This window comes from Crinia signifera, chromosome 5, assembly GCF_055691185.1.
Source record: "Crinia signifera chromosome 5, ASM5569118v1, whole genome shotgun sequence".
Taxonomy (NCBI): Eukaryota; Metazoa; Chordata; class Amphibia; order Anura; family Myobatrachidae; genus Crinia; species Crinia signifera.
In genome coordinates this window covers 119,631,903-119,648,907 of record NC_139221.1, presented here as the reverse complement: position 1 = coordinate 119,648,907, position 17,005 = coordinate 119,631,903, and the positions used below count along the sequence as shown (strand labels likewise).

The following is a 17,005-nucleotide window of genomic DNA, read 5'->3' as shown; positions in this document are numbered from 1 at the left end:
CAAAGGATAACAATTCCCTGCTGGCCGAGCTGTACTCACAAGGAGTGAGGGATCACCCACATATCTTTTACAGATATTGCGCTTCAACCACCTAGCCATTTTCTATTTCATGATTTACCATCTACCTACCTACCCAATTAAGGATCCCACCCTCCCTGCTGGTCAAGCTGCAACATTACAAAGGGAAGAAAGTTGCTGACTGAAAAAAAGTGGGTTACTGACTTTCCTCCCACCCCCATGTGCGTTTAGCTGCCTTCGCGGACAGTGGAGGAAGGTATCAGTTTATCTTTTACTCTTTCTATTTATCTCTACCTATCTCTATCTATTTAACTGTACACTAAGTAATCACAAAGTACAATAATAGAAGAGTTCGTAGCTAGAAGTCCTATTTGTGAAGACTAAATGTATACCAAAAACATATTATCAGTAATTGATTTTCATTAATTACCTGACTTCGGTCTCCTGTTGCTGTGCTTAATCTTTGTTTTTTGACTTGAGGAGGATTCTGCAGTCCAGGTCACTTCGCAGTAGTCAGCTGTTATGACCTCATCATATGTTTTATGGAGAATTCTCACCTAAAAAATGGAAATAGGCATGATAATATGTTCTCAGTATACATTGACCCTAAAGCCCTGTACACACTGGGAGTCTAGGGGCACCATCTATATAGTCAACTATATCTGTGGTTCCACTATTCACACTGAAAGAAATCAGTTACCGATATCATTCAATGATGTCCCAGTGACCTGCTGAACATGCGGGTCATAGGCTATATGGCCAAAGATGACCTGTATGTTCAGGTGAAGGGGCAGGAGGGTGGTCGTTAAGGATGTGCGGGAGCACACATCATTAACTATATTGAGTATACATACTACAGATTTGTTTTAAAGAAAAGAGATCGCTCAAAAATGCCATTCTGAGCGATAACTTTTCTTTTTGAGTAGCGTTTATGGGGCTTTAGAAAAATGAGAGGGATCCCTCACCTCTTTATCCATGCCTCTACTTTATGAACTATTCTAGCTATGATTTGTCTATTTAATTAATAATTTACCATCTATCTACCTATCCACCCAATCTATCTGTCTATCCAATGATTTACTATCCATGTGCCTACACATCCATCTATCTATCTATTTATCTATCTACGGTTAGTGCGCTCAGTTAAAAAATATGTGGGTCCCAAAGGATAACAACTCCCTGCTGGCCGAGCTGCACTATTACACAAGGAGTGAGGGATCACCCAAATATATTTTTACAGCTATTGCACTTCTACCACCAACCTATCTATCTAATGATTTAACATATATCTACCCACCCATTTATCTGTCTATCTAATGATTCACTATCTATCCACCTACCCAACCACCCTCCCATTTACCTACCTACCCATCTATCTATCCATATATCTATCTATCCATCCATCCATCCATCCATCCATCTATCTATCTATCTTTCTATCTGTCTATCTAGAGTTAATTCGCTCATTGAAAAAAATATGTGGGTGCCAAAGGATAACAACTCCCTGCTGGCCGAGCTACACTATTACACAAGGAGTGAGGGATCGCCCACATATTTTATTACAGGTATTGAGATTCACCCACCCAACTATCTATCTATCTATTTATCTATCTATCTAATGATTTACCATTTATCCACCCACCCGCCCATTTATCTGTCTATCTAATGATTCACTATCTATACACCTACCCACCCAACATCCCTTCCATTTATCTACCTAACCATCTATCTATCCATATATCTATCTATCTATCTACAGTTAATACGCTCAGTGAAAAAATATGTGGGGCCCAAAGGATAACAACTCCCTGCTGGCCGAGCTGCACTATTACACAAGGAGTGAGGATCACCCACATATTTTTTTACAGTTATTGAAATCCACCCACCCAACTATCAATCAATCTAATGATTTAACATTTATCCACCCAACCGCCCATTTATCTGTCTATCTAATGATTCACTCTCTATACACCTACCCACCCAACAACCCACCCATTTGTCTACCTACCCATCTATCTATCTACAGATAATGTGCTCAGTGAAAAAATATGTGGAGCCTAAAGGATAACAACTCCCTGCTGGCTGAGCTGCACTATAACACAAGGAGTGAGGGATAACACACATATTTTTTTACAGGTATTGAGATTCACCCACCCAACTATCTACATAATGATTTACCATTTATCCACCCATCCGCCCATTTATCTGTCTATCTAATGAATTCACTAGCTATACACCTACCCACCCAACATCCCATCCATTTATCTACCTAACCAACTATCTATCTATCTATCCATATATATATTTATCTATCTACAGTTAATACGCTCAGTAAAAAAATATGTGGGGCCAAAAGGATAACAACTCCCTGCTGGCCGAGCTGCAATATTACACAAGGAGTGAGGATCACCCACATATTTTTTTACAGTTATTGAAATCTACCCACCCAACTATCAATCAATCTAATGATTTAACATTTATCCACCCAACCGCACATTTATCTGTCTATCTAATGATTCACTCTCTATACACCTACCCACCCAACAACCCACCCATTTGTCTACCTACCCATCTAACTATCTACAGATAATGTGCTCAGTGAAAAAATATGTGGAGCCTAAAGGATAACAACTCCCTGCTGGCTGAGCTGCACTATAACACAAGGAGTGAGGGAACACCCACATATTTTTTTACAGGTATTGAGATTCACCCACCCAAATATCTACATAATGATTTACCATTTATCCACCCATCCGCCCATTTATCTGTCTATCTAATGAATTCACTAGCTATACACCTACCCACCCAACATCCCACCCATTTATCTACCTAACCATCTATCTATCTATCCATATATCTATTTATCTATCTACAGTTCATGCGCTCAGTGAAAAAATATGAGGGGCCCAAAGGATAACAACTCCCTGCTGGCTGAGCTGCACTATAACACAAGAAGTGAGGGATCACCCACATATTTTTTTTACAGGTATTGAGCTTCACCCACCCACCTATCTATCTAATAATTTACCTTTTATCTACCCACCCACCCATTTATCTGTCAATTTAATGATTCAATATCTATCCGCCTACCCAACCGCACTCCCATTTATCTACCTAACTATCTATCTATCTACAGTTAGTGCACTCAGTGAAAAAATATGTGGGGCCCAAAGGATAACAACTCCCTGCTGGCTGAGCTGCACTATAACACAAGGAGTGAGGGATCACCCACATATTTTTTTACAGGTATTGAGATTCACCCACCCAACTATCTATCTAATGATTTACCATTTATCCACCCACCCGCCCATTTATCTGTCTATCTAATGATTCACTATCTATACACCTACCCACCCAACATCCCACCCATTTATCTACCTAACCATCTATCTATCTAACTATCCATATATCTATCTATCTATCAATCTATCTATCTATCTATCTATCTATCTATCTATCTACAGTTAATGCGCTCAGTGAAAAAATATGTGGGGCCCAAAGGATAACAACTCCCTGCTGGCCGAGCTGCACTATAACACAAGGAGTGAGTGATCACCCACATATTTTTTTACAGTTATTGAAATCCACCCACCCAACTATCAATCAATCAATCTAATGATTTAACATTTATCTGTCTATCTTATGATTTACTATCTGTACACCTACCCACCCAACAACCCACCCATTTGTCTACCTATCCATCTATCTATCTACAGATAATGTGCTCAGTGAAAAAATATGTGGGGCCCAAAGGATAACAACTCCCTGCTGGCTGAGCTGCACTATTACACAAGGAGTGAGGGATCACCCACATATTTTTTTACAGTTATTGATATCCACCCACCCAACCATCAATTAATCTAATGATTTAACATTTATCCACCCAACCGCCCATTTATCTGTCTATCTAATGATTCACTATCTATACACCTACCCACCCAACAACCCACCCGTTTGTCTACCTACCCATCTATCTATCTACAGATAATGTGCTCAGTGAAAAAATATGTGGGGCCCAAAGGATAACAACTCCGTGCTGGCTGAGCTGCACTATAACACAAGGAGTGAGGGATCACCCACATATTTTTTTAAAGGTATTGCGCTTCACCCACGCTATCTATCTAATGATGTACCATTTATCTACTTACCCACCCATTTATCTGTCTATCTAATGATACACTATCTATCCGACCTATCCAACCACCCTCCCATTAATCTACCTACCTATCTATCTATCTGTCTATCCACATTTAGATTGCTCAGTGAAAAAATATGTGGAGCCCAAAGGATAACAACTCCCTGCTGGCTGAGCTGCACTATAACACAAGGAGTGAGGGATCACCCACATATTTTTTTACAGGTTTTGCGCTTCACCCACTCACCTATCTATCTAATGATTTACCATTTATCTACTCACCCACCCATTTATCTGTCTGTCCATCTAATGATTCACTATCCAACCTACCCAACCACCCTCCCAGTTATCAACCTACCTATCTACATTATCTATCTACAGTTAGTGCGCTCAGTGAAAAAATATGTGGGGCCCAAAGGATAACAACTCCCTGCTGGCCGAGCTGCACTATTACACAAGGAGTGAGGGATCACCCACATATTTTTTTACAGGTATTGAGATTCACCCACCCAACTATCTATCTATATAATGATTTGCCATTTATCCACCCACCCGCCCATTTATCTGTCTATCTCATAATTCACTATCTATACACCTACCCATTCAACATCCCACCCATTTATCTACCTAAACATCTATCCATCTATCTATCTATCTATCTATCTACAGTTAATGCGCTCAGTGAAAAAATATGTGGGGCCCAAAGGATAACAACTCCCTGCTGGCTGAGCTGCACTATAACACAAGGAGTGAGGGATCACCCACATATTTTTTTTACAGGTATTGAGCTTCACCTACCCACCAAACTATCTAATGATTTATCATTTATCTACCCACCCACCCATATATCTATCTAATTATTCACTATATATCCACCTAACCACCCACCCACCCAATTTTTACCTAACCATCTATCTATCTATCTATCTACAGTTAATGTGCTCAGTAAAAAAAAAGGGGTCCAAAAGGATAACAATTCCCTGCTGGCCGAGCAGTACTTTTACACAAGGAGTGAGGGATCACCCACATATCTTTTACAGATATTGCGCTTCAACCACCTAGCCATTTTCTATTTCATGATTTACCATCTACCTACCTACCCAATTAAGGATCCCACCCTCCCTGCTGGTCAAACTGCTACATTACAAAGGGAAGAAAGTTGCTGACTGAAAAAAAGTGGGTTACTGACTTCCCTCCCACCCCCATGTCCGTTAAGCTGCCTTAGCGGACAGTGGAGGAAGGTATCAGTTTATCTTTTACTCTTTCTATTTATCTCTACCTATCTCTATCTATTTAACTATACACTAAGTAATCACAAAGTACAATAATAGAAGAGTTCATAGCTAGAAGTCCTATTTGTGAAGACCAAATGTATACCAAAAACATATTATCAGTAATTAATTTTCATTAATTACCTGACTTTGGTCTCCTGTTGCTGTGCTTAATCTTTGTTTTTTGACTTGAGGAGGATTCTGCAGTCCAGGTCACTTCGCAGTAGTCAGCTGTTATGACCTCATCATATGTTTTATGGAGAATTCTTACCTAAAAAATGGAATTAGGCATGATAATATGTTCTCAGTATACATTGACCCTAAAGCCCTGTACACACTGGGAGTCTAGGGGCACCATCTATATAGTCAACTATATCTGTGGTTCCACTATTCACACTGAAAGAAATCAGTTACCGATATCATTCAATGATGTCCCAGTGACCTGCTGAACATGCGGGTCATAGGCTATATGGCCAAAGATGACCTGTATGTTCAGGTGAAGGGGCAGGAGGGTGGTCGTTAAGGATGCGCGGGAGCACACATCATTAACTATATTGAGTATACATACTACAGATTTGTTTTAAAGAAAAGAGATCGCTCAAAAATGCCATTCTGAGCGATAACTTTTCATTTTGAGTAGCATTTATGGGGCTTTAGAAAAATGAGAGGGATCCCTCACCTCTTTATCCATGCCTCTACTTTATGAACTATTCTAGCTATGATTTGTCTATTTAATTAATAATTTACCATCTATCTACCTATCCACCCAATCTATCTGTCTATCCAATGATTTACTATCCATGTGCCTACACATCCATCTATCTATCTATCTACGGTTAGTGCGCTCAGTTAAAAAATATGTGGGTCCCAAAGGATAACAACTCCCTGCTGGCCGAGCTGCACTATTACACAAGGAGTGAGGGATCACCCAAATATATTTTTACAGCTATTGCACTTCTACCACCCACCTATCTATCTAATGATTTAACATATATCTACCCACCCATTTATCTGTCTATCTAATGATTCACTATCTATCCACCTACCCAACCACCCTCCCATTTATCTACCTACCCATCTATCTATCCATATATCTATCTATCCACCCATCCATCCATCTATCCATCCATCCATCTATCTATCTATCTGTCTATCTAAAATTAATTCGCTCATTGAAAAAAATATGTGGGTGCCAAAGGATAACAACTCCCTGCTGGCCGAGCTGCACTATTACACAAGGAGTGAGGGATCACCCACATATTTTATGAAAGGTATTGAGATTCACCCACCCAACTATCTATCTATCTATCTATCTAATGATTTACCATTTATCCACCCACCCGCCCATTTATCTGTCTATCTAATGATTCACTATCTATACACCTACCCACCCAACATCCCATCCATTTATCTACCTAACCATCTATCTATCTATCCATATATCTATTTATCTATCTACAGTTAATACGCTCAGTGAAAAAATATGTGGGGCCCAAAGGATAACAACTCCCTGCTGGCCGAGCTGCACTATTACACAAGGAGTGAGGATCACCGACATATTTTTTTACAGTTATTGAAATCCAACCACCCAACTATCAATCAATCTAATAATTTAACATTTATCCACCCAACCGCCCATTTATCTGTCTATCTAATGATTCACTCTCTATACACCTACCCACCCAACAACCCACCCATTTGTCTACCTACCCATCTATCTATCTACAGTTAATGCGCTCAGTGAAAAAAATTGAGGGGCCCAAAGGATAGCAACTCCCTGCTGGCTGAGCTGCACTATAACACAAGAAGTGAGGGATTACCCACATATTTTTTTTACAGGTATTGAGCTTCACCCACCCACCTATCTATCTAATAATTTACCTTTTATCTACCCACCCACCCATTTATCTGTCTATCTAATGATTCACTATCTATCCGCCTACCCAACCACCCTCCCATTTATCTACCTACCTATCTATCTATCTACAGTTAGTGCGCTCAGTGAAAAAATATGTGGGGCCCAAAGGATAACAACTCCCTGCTGGCTGAGCTGCACTATAACACAAGGAGTGAGGGATCACCCACATATTTTTTTACAGGTATTGAGATTCACCCACCCAACTATCTATCTAATGATTTACCATTTATCCACCCACCCACCCATTTATCTGTCTATCTAATGATTTACTATCTATACACCTACCCACCCAACATCCCACCCATTTATCTACCTAACCATCTATCTATCTATCCATATATCTGTGAGGTTATCAGACTCGCTGTAAATCTGTAATTATTATATTTTAGTAGGTGTAGTGATTAATGTACTTTTTAGTCCGTCGGTACCCTATTGTTCTCTATGTATGTCTATATTCCCCATAGCTGCGTGTATTTCCAGATCAGATCGCTCTTGCCCAAATATGGTCTGACAGGAAATACCCAGGAAAGAATTCACCAAAAGGTTATGTCCAATTACCATACTTTTGTTCCTGCTATCACAGGAGGGTGGTAGCTGAGAGACAATCTTCACAGGGGGTGATCCAATTCCCCTGCTATCAACAGGAAATGTTCACAGGGGGTAATCAGGACATAATGTAATCAGACTGTGTTTTGTATCTTGTGTTGACACTGCTCTGCATATCTCTGGCCACTTCCAGACTTTCTGGGGCCTGACCCAGCAGGGGGGGGGGGAGCAGCAGTACCTGGGAGTGGGGATAAACCTGACTTGAATCCACCAATAGAGATTGAGTGCAAGCCCACTGATGGTATGGAGACACGTGGGAATTTAGAAGTTTTTAAAAATGACTGGCACACAAGCCAGGAGGGAGATTTTTATGGACTGTCCTGGACTAAGAGGTGATGCTCTGTCTGGGTATCGTGTGGACTTATCTGCTATCACTGCTGTGTGGAGGAGTGATAGTTTTGTGCTTTGGAACGGCTGCTACAAGGACTGCCATTTTGGGACTGCTACCCGATAACGTTTATATGCTACATTTGCCTCTGGTTCCTGTCTTTATCTACATGTGTGTGCTGTGATAAAAATAAACCATATTTTGGTTTCCTCTGCTCGGTGTCTGAGTGATTGACGAGTCCCGTATCCTCACATTTGGCGGCAGCGACAGTGGGATCATTCAGACACCAACCATCGAGCACAGAAAGCACAGAGAACAGAGGATCAGACCATATGTAAGGAAACGGAAAATGCAATAAGGTGATGTTCAGCAAGTGAGCAGGTGTCATTCCTGTGAAAGGGAAAATGTTTCCAAGGAAAGAAAATCGATGCCTCAAGACCCCTAGAGCAGAGGAGCTCAGGGATGGAGGTTCTTCAGTGTATCGGCAGGCTGGGAAGCCGGATCTGTTATTTATTGTCAGAAAAATGCAGTATATCTGGGAGTACTGGGAAGAAGCTCAGCAGATGATCAGCGGGTGGAGAGTATCCAGCATACAGGACAAGTTGTGTTACCTGGGGGATGCATTCCTGCACTGTAAAGGTGAGGCCACCTCGTGGAATCTGCTGGGGGAGCCAGAGTTTGTAGAATTTACAGAGGAAGTGATTGCTACAGTTACCCAGATGCTACAAAGAGGACAATATTCTGAGGCTGAAGGACAAGTCCAGAATAAATTGAGGCCCCAGATAGAACCAGAGGAAAGGTCTAGAAGGGGGCTACTGCAATCTGGGCAGACAACCGAGGGGTCTGCCACGGAATTAATTGTTACCGCAAGAGAAGGGTCGTTGTCAGGGGGGCCCCTAACTGTCCTTGAAGAAATGAGTATGGAGGAGCTGATAGCAGAATGTCAGCTGCGAGGTATACCCATCCAATCCTGCACTCGCGGGGAAATCCTTCAGCAGATCCTTCACGATCAGGGAGATCCTACAAATGCATTTGCTGATTATCGGGCATGGATCCTCCATTTCGGTGCACAGTTGAGTGTGTGGGAACAATTGCAGTGTCTGGAGGAGTGCTTCGTGGTGGCAGAGGAAGAGGTGATTGATCGCGGGCTCCTGGATACCCCAGCATGGCAAGATCAGTGTCGTAGCGGGCATGATGAAAGGCACCGTTTGCAACTGCTTCTCCCCCATCCTAGGGAGGAAGCTGCTCAGTGTTCTCTGCAGGGGGAGGTTATCCCCAACGTGAAGGAAGTGAGGCCTCTGAGCCAGGCACCCCGGGAGGAGCTGCACTACAGCTTCCCTTTTGCTGAGGTGGGAGATGCAGAATTATTAACCTGCTGCCAGGGGATCTATGAGGACTGCGTCCAGGAGGAGATCACCGTGGTTAGAGGAGTATATGACAACATCCAGGCCACAAGCATACCAGTCGCAGATGATGTCGTGCTTCAGGCTGCCCAGCATATTCAGCTGGGGAAGGTGGTTATCCGGGAGACTGAGGACTGCGCAGAGGAAGCGGCAGGTGAGACCCAGGCTTTTGAGGGGGTAGGACTGGCCTTGGACCAGCCTGCCCTGCAGCCACCAGCGAAATTGTTCCTGATGGAGGGTCCCTTCTCAGCCCTGGGCATTGAGACCAAATGCTGTACTGAAATTTGCCATGCCCCTAGTGTGGGTTTGAGGGGGAAAGGACTTGACAGAGTGGCGGAAGTGCCAGGGCCAGAGCTCCGATATTGGGCTGCCGTTTGGCAGATGTTCCTTGGGAAAGAGGGGGAGGTGGAAACTGCTCCCTGCCCCATTGTGCCAGAGGCAAAAGTATTAGCACACCCTATAGGTGTGCCCGGTGTGAAAGTTTACGATGTTGCAGAGGGGGGGTACCCAACATTTGAAGACGGGGAATTGCTAACTCACTTGTTAGTTAACATGCATAACTTATATTGTGATATTGCCCTTGCTGATTCTGCAAACCAGCCGCCTCTTCCAAGATGGGTTTGGTATGATGTCACTCTGTGGGACTCAGGTGGTCCATCCAAACCTCAGATTCTCTGCTCTGCATCCCACTACAGGTTGTTATTGGTTCCTGAACAACTTGGTACCGGGACTAAAATAGTAGGGGAAGGAATGTGAGGTTATCAGACTCACTGTAAATCTGTAATTATTATATTTTAGTAGGTGTAGTGATTAATGTACTTTTTAGTCCGTCGGTACCCTATTGTTCTCTATGTATGTCTATATTCCCCATAGCTGCGTGTATTTCCAGATCAGATCGCTCTTGCCCAAATATGGTCTGACAGGAAATACCCAGGAAAGAATTCACCAAAAGGTTATGTCCAATTACCATACTTTTGTTCCTGCTATCACAGGAGGGTGGTAGCTGAGGGACAATCTTCACAGGGGGTGATCCAATTCCCCTGCTATCAACAGGAAATGTTCACAGGGGGTAATCAGGACATAATGTAATCAGACTGTGTTTTGTATCTTGTGTTGACACTGCTCTGCATATCTCTGGCCACTTCCAGACTTTCTGGGGCCTGACCCAGCAGGGGGGGGGGGCAGCAGCAGTACCTGGGAGGGGGGATAAACCTGACTTGAATCCACCAATAGAGATTGAGTGCAAGCCCACTGATGGTATGGAGACACGTGGGAATTTAGAAGTTTTTAAAAATGACTGGCACACAAGCCAGGAGGGAGATTTTTATGGACTGTCCTGGACTAAGAGGTGATGCTCTGTCTGGGTATCGTGTGGACTTATCTGCTATCACTGCTGTGTGGAGGAGTGATAGTTTTGTGCTTTGGAACGGCTGCTACAAGGACTGCCATTTTTGGACTGCTACCCGATAACGTTTATATGCTACATTTGCCTCTGGTTCCTGTCTTTATCTACATGTGTGTGCTGTGATAAAAATAAACCATATTTTGGTTTCCTCTGCTCGGTGTCTGAGTGATTGACGAATCCCGTATCCTCACAATATCTATCTATCTATCTACAGTTAATGCGCTCAGTGAAAAAATATGTGGGGCCCAAAGGATAACAACTCCCTGCTAGCTAAGCTGCACTATAACACAAGGAGTGAGGGATCACCCACATATTTTTTTAAAGGTATTGCGCTTTACCCACTCACCTATCTATCTAACGATTTACCATTTATCCGCACACCCACCCATTTGTCTGTCTATCTAATGATTCACTATCTATCCGACCTACCCACCCAACATCCCACCCATTTATCTACCTAACATCTGTCTATCTATCCATATATCTATTTATCTGTCTACAGTTAATGCGCTCAGTGAAAAAATATGTGAGGCCCAAAGGATAACAACTCCCTGCTGGCTAAGCTGCACTATAACACAAGGAGTGAGGGATCACCCACATATTTTTTTACAGGTAATGAGCTTCACACACCCAACTATCTATCTATCTAATGATTTACCATTTATCCACCCACCCGCCCATTTGTCTGTCTATCTAATGATTCACTATCTATACACCTACCCACCCAACAACCCACCCATTTGTCTACCTACCCATCTATCTATCTACAGATAATGTGCTCATTGAAAAAATATGTGGGGCCTAAAGGATAACAACTCCCTGCTGGCTGAGCTGCACTATAACACAAGGAGTGAGGGATCACCCACATATTTTTTTACAGGTATTGCGCTTCACCCACTCACCTATCTATCTAATGATTTACCATTTATCTACTCACCCACCCATTTATCTGTCTGTCTATCTAATGATTCACTATCTATCCAACCTACCCAACCACCCTCCCAGTTATCAACCTACCTATCTACATTATCTATCTACAGTTAGTGCGCTCAGTGAAAAAACATGTGGGGCCCAAAGGATAACAACTCCCTGCTGGCCAAGCTGCACTATTACACAAGCAGTGAGGGATCACCCACATATTTTTTTTACAGGTATTGCGCTTCACCCACCCACCCACCTATCTAATAATTTACCATTTAGCTACCCTCCCACCCACTTATCTGTCTATCTAATGATTCACTATCTATCCGCCTACCCAACCACACACCTACCCATTTATATACCTAAACATCTATCTATCTATCTACAGTTAATGTGCTCAGTGAAAATAATATGTGGGTCCCAAAGGATAACAACTCCCTGCTGGCCAAGCTGCACTATTACACAAGGAGTGAGGGATCACCCACACATTCTTTTATAGGTATTGCGCTTCACCCACTCACCTATCTATCTAACGATTTACCATTTATCCACACACCCACCCATTTGTCTGTCTATCTAATGATTCACTATCTATCCGACCTACCCACCCAACATCCCACCCATTTATCTACCTAACATCTGTCTATCTATCCATATATCTATTTATCTGTCTACAGTTAATGCGCTCAGTGAAAAAATATGTGAGGCCCAAAGGATAACAACTCCCTGCTGGCTAAGCTGCACTATAACACAAGGAGTGAGGGATCACCCACATATTTTTTTACAGGTAATGAGCTTCACCCACCCAACTATCTATCTATCTAATGATTTACCATTTATCCACCCACCCGCCCATTTGTCTGTCTATCTAATGATTCACTATCTATACACCTACCCACCCAACAACCCACCCATTTGTCTACCTACCCATCTATCTATCTACAGATAATGTGCTCAGTGAAAAAATATGTGGGGCCTAAAGGATAACAACTCCCTGCTGGCTGAGCTGCACTATAAAACAAGGAGTGAGGGATCACCCACATATTTTTTTACAGGTATTGCGCTTCACCCACTCACCTATCTATCTAATGATTTACCATTTATCTACTCACCCACCCATTTATCTGTCTGTCTATCTAATGATTCACTATCTATCCAACCTACCCAACCACCCTCCCAGTTATCAACCTACCTATCTACATTATCTATCTACAGTTAGTGCGCTCAGTGAAAAAATATGTGGGGCCCAAAGGATAACAACTCCCTGCTGGCCGAGCTGCACTATTACACAAGGAGTGAGGGATCACCCACATATTTTTTTACAGGTATTGAGATTCACCCACCCAACTATCTATCTATATAATGATTTGCCATTTATCCACCCACCCGCCCATTTATCTGTCTATCTCATAATTCACTATCTATACACCTACCCATTCAACATCCTACCCATTTATCTACCTAAACATCTATCTATCCATCTATCTATCCCACCCATCTATCTACCCAACCACCCTCCCATTTCTCTACCTACCTATCTATCTATCTACAGTTAGTGCGCTCAGTGAAAAAATATGTGGGGCCCAAAGGATAACAACTCCCTGCTGGCTGAGCTGCACTATAACACAAGGAGTGAGGGATCACCCACATATTTTTTACAGGTATTGAGATTCACCCACCCAACTATCTATCTAATGATTTACCATTTATCCACCCACCCACCCATTTATCTGTCTATCTAATGATTCACTATCTATACACCTACCCACCCAACATCCCACCCATTTATCTACCTAACCATCTATCTATCCATATATCTATCTATCTATCTACAGTTAATGCGCTCAGTGAAAAAATATGTGGGGCCCAAAGGATAACAACTCCCTGCTGGCTAAGCTGCACTATAACACAAGGAGTGAGGGATCACCCACATTTTTTTTAAAGGTATTGCGCTTCACCCACTCACCTATCTATCTAACGATTTACCATTTATCCACAAACCCACCCATTTGTCTGTCTATCTAATGATTCACTATCTATCCGACCTACCCACCCAACATCCCACCCATTTATCTACCTAACATCTGTCTATCTATCCATATATCTATTTATCTGTCTACAGTTAATGCGCTCAGTGAAAAAATATGTGAGGCCCAAAGGATAACAACTCCCTGCTGGCTAAGCTGCACTATAACACAAGGAGTGAGGGATCACCCACATATTTTTTTACAGGTAATGAGCTTCACCCACCCAACTATCTATCTATCTAATGATTTACCATTTATCCACCCACCCACCCATTTGTCTGTCTATCTAATGATTCACTATCTATACACCTACCCACCCAACAACCCACCCATTTGTCTACCTACCCATCTATCTATCTACAGATAATGTGCTCAGTGAAAAAATATGTGGGGCCTAAAGGATAACAACTCCCTGCTGGCTGAGCTGCACTATAACACAAGGAGTGAGGGATCACCCACATATTTTTGTACAGGTATTGCGCTTCACCCACTCACCTATCTAATGATTTACCATTTATCTACTCACCCACCCATTTATCTGTCTGTCTGTCTAATGATTCACTATCTATCCAACCTATCCAACCACCCTTCCATTTATCTACCTACCTATCTATCTATCTACAGTTAGTGCGCTCAGTGAAAAAATATGTGGGGCCCAAAGGATAACAACTCCCTGCTGGCTGAGCTGCACTATAACACAAGGAGTGAGGGATCACCCACATATTTTTTTTTACAGGTATTGAGCTTCACCTACCCACCAAACTATCTAATGATTTATCATTTATCTACCCACCCACCCATATATCTATCTAATTATTCACTATATATCCACCTAACCACCCACCCACCCAATTTTTACCTAACCATCTATCTATCTACAGTTAATGTGCTCAGTAAAAAAAAAGGGGTCCCAAAGGAGAACAATTCCCTGCTGGCCGAGCAGTACTTTTACAAAAGGAGTGAGGGATCACCCACATATCTTTTACAGATATTGCGCTTCAACCACCTAGCCATTTTCTATTTCATGATTTACCATCTACCTACCTACCCAATTAAGGATCCCACCCTCCCTGCTGGTCAAGCTGCAACATTACAAAGGGAAGAAAGTTGCTGACTGAAAAAAAGTGGGTTACTGACTTCCCTCCCACCCCCATGTCCGTTAAGCTGCCTTAGCGGACAGTGGAGGAAGGTATCAGTTTATCTTTTACTCTTTCTATTTATCTCTACCTATCTCTATCTATTTAACTGTACACTAAGTATTCACAAAGTACAATAATAGAAGAGTTCATAGCTAGAAGTCCTATTTGTGAAGACCAAATGTATACCAAAAACATATTATCAGTAATTAATTTTCATTAATTACCTGACTTCGGTCTCCTGTTGCTGTGCTTAATCTTTGTTTTTTGACTTGAGGGGATTCTGCAGTCCAGGTCACTTCGCAGTAGTCAGCTGTTATGACCTCATCATATGTTTTATGGAGAATTTTCACCTAAAAAATGGAAATAGGCATGATAATATGTTCTCAGTATACATTGACCCTAAAGCCCTGTACACACTGGGAGTCTAGGGGCACCATCTATATAGTCAACTATATCTGTGGTTCCACTATTCACACTGAAAAAAATCAGTTACCGATATCATTCAATGATGTCCCAGTGACCTGCTGAACATGCGGGTCATAGGCTATATGGCCAAAGATGACCTGTATGTTCAGGTGAAGGGGCAGGAGGGTGGTCGTTAAGGATGCGCGGGAGCACACATCATTAACTATATTGAGTATACATACTACAGATTTGTTTTAAAGAAAAGAGATCGCTCAAAAATGCCATTCTGAGCGATAACTTTTCTTTTTGAGTAGCGTTTATGGGGCTTTAGAAAAATTAGAGGGATCCCTCACCTCTTTATCCATGCCTCTACTTTATGAACTATTCTAGCTATAATTTGTCTATTTAATTAATAATTTACCATCTATCTACCTATCCACCCAATCTATCTGTCTATCCAATGATTTACTATCCATGTGCCTACACATCCATCTATCTATCTATCTATCTACGGTTAGTGAGCTCAGTTAAAAAATATGTGGGTCCCAAAGGATAACAACTCCCTGCTGGCCGAGCTGCACTATTACACAAGGAGTGAGGGATCATAAACATATTTTATTACAGGTATTGAGATTCACCCACCCAACTATCTATCTATCTATCTATCTAATGATTTACCATTTATCCACCCACCCGCCCATTTATCTGTCTATCTAATGATTCACTATCTATACACCTACCCACCCAACATCCCATCCATTTATCTACCTAACCATCTATCTATCTATCTATCTATCTATCCATATATCTATTTATCTATCTACAGTTAATACGCTCAGTGAAAAAATATGTGGGGTCCAAAGGATAACAACTCCCTGCTGGCCGAGCTGCATAATTACACAAGGAGTGAGGATCACCCACATATTTTTTTACAGTTATTGAAATCCACCCACTCAACTATCAATCAATCTAATGATTTAACATTTATCCACCCAACCGCCCATTTATCTGTCTATCTAATGATTCACTCTCTATACACCTACCCACGCAACAACCCACCCATTTGTCTACCTACCCATCTATCTATCTACAGATAATGTGCTCAGTGAAAAAATATGTGGAGCCTAAAGGATAACAACTCCCTGCTGGCTGAGCTGCACTATAACACAAGGAGTGAGGGATCACCCACATATTTTTTTACAGGTATTGAGATTCACCCACCCAACTATCTACATAATGATTTACCATTTATCCACCCATCCGCCCATTTATCTGTCTATCTAATGAATTCACTAGCTATACACCTACCCACCCAACATCCCATCCATGTATCTACCTAACCATCTATCTATCTATCCATATATCTATTTATCTATCTACAGTTAATACGCTCAGTGAAAAAATATGTGGGGCCCAAAGGATAACAACT

At 41.9% G+C, this 17,005-nt stretch overlaps 1 long non-coding RNA gene across 1 annotated transcript; it reads right to left on the bottom strand.

Moving 5' to 3' along the window:
* Positions 1-448: 448 nt before the first annotated feature.
* LOC146080530 (uncharacterized) lies at positions 449-15,502 on the bottom strand. Its single transcript, XR_014474901.1, has 3 exons — positions 15,396-15,502; positions 5,569-5,695; positions 449-575 (listed from the first exon to the last, which is right to left on the bottom strand). It is a non-coding gene; the product is annotated as an uncharacterized LOC146080530 (long non-coding RNA).
* Positions 15,503-17,005: the final 1,503 nt, after the last annotated feature.